Source organism: Penaeus chinensis, chromosome 33, assembly GCF_019202785.1.
Source record: "Penaeus chinensis breed Huanghai No. 1 chromosome 33, ASM1920278v2, whole genome shotgun sequence".
Taxonomy (NCBI): Eukaryota; Metazoa; Arthropoda; class Malacostraca; order Decapoda; family Penaeidae; genus Penaeus; species Penaeus chinensis.
The window spans coordinates 24,188,844-24,190,181 of NC_061851.1; the positions used below are offsets into that span (position 1 = coordinate 24,188,844).

At 43.8% G+C, this 1,338-nt stretch overlaps 1 protein-coding gene across 1 annotated transcript in view; it reads left to right on the forward strand.

Annotated features, from left to right (window-relative positions):
- Positions 1–393: 393 nt before the first annotated feature.
- The window catches only part of LOC125043195 (cilia- and flagella-associated protein 251-like), a 52,303-nt gene continuing 51,358 nt past the window's right edge, over positions 394–1,338 (forward strand). The window contains 1 exon segment of the mRNA XM_047639194.1: positions 394–512. The gene's annotated coding sequence lies outside the window, so the exon portion shown is untranslated.

Here is a 1,338-nt window from a genome sequence, read left to right on the forward strand (position 1 = left end):
CTACCCACACACTAAACCACACCAACCACCCACACCAACCCCCCTTTAACCCCACCAGAAAACACCACCCCTCCCAAAACACCCCCCTTCAAGTCTCACCACCACGCCCCACCTAGCGACCCCACCCCCACAACGACCACAACACCACCAAACTACCACCACCTCCACCACCCACCCTCCAACTCACACCCCCAAACCACCCATCGCCCAACAAAACACACCCACAAACAAAACCACACCACCACCAAATCAACCAACCCCGGGCAGAGAACACACCCGAAAAGTCGACGCCCTGGGGTCCCCATAAAAACCTATTCACCCCCCATCCCATACGAGTGTCCTCCCCCCCGCAACCTTCCCTAAACACTCCGAACGAAGGTTTTTGCCCGCCGTCACCAGACCGACCCTCCGGCCGAGCGACGACTTGCCACTGCCTCCGAGTCCGCGTTATCTGCGGCGCCAAACCATGTTGTCTCCGAACACGTGACTGCAGAAAAATCACGGAGGAAACGGTATGTTTCCCTTCATCATTTGGCATTTGATGGGTTTTGTTTTGACGAGACTTTGATGTTTGGTTGGGTGGTTGGATTTTCTTTTGGCTTTTGGTGATAAATAGGACGAAATATTGTATACACGCATACTGACCTTATAACATATTTATTGATTCAGGCATTGTTATATGATGTAAAAAGTTTAACATCATTTGAAGGGAGCACAAATACGTATAACGAACAAATAGATTATCGTATAGCAATTATTGTGGGCTTTTCAATAACTTTTTTTCAATCTTGGAGCCAAAAAGCTTAAAATGCTTTGTTCTTTTGTGGTTTACTTAAGCTTTGAGAGAAGACGTTGATAGCTTTGTCCGAAGGTTTTTAAGAGGCTTCATCTATCTTAATGGAAAACCAAGTTACGGTCAAGAAAATTTAAGATTGATGAAAAATATGTCTGATTTCATAAAATTTACTTAATATTATTATTTTTGGATTATGGTGTAATGCACATAGTTGGTTAATATACAAAGCCGGAAATGGAACCCAAGTTCAGTCAGAGCACACGCATCGGAACAAGGTTTGTTGTGGACTAGTGACGCACGGACTGTTGGTGACTGTTGTTTTGCTGCCGGTATATTATTTTCAGCGTTTTCTGCCCAAAAATGTAAGCGTAGATGGCAAGTACAGGGCATTATAGAAGATGGTGTTTTTTCCGTTTAAATGAGGGAAGTTACATATAATACGTATTCCGAGTAGTGGTCATATTTCAAGTTTAATGTTATGGCGTCTCGAGATAATCTTGGAAACGTTTATTATTGTGGAACCTGTTTTGATGCATCTTACA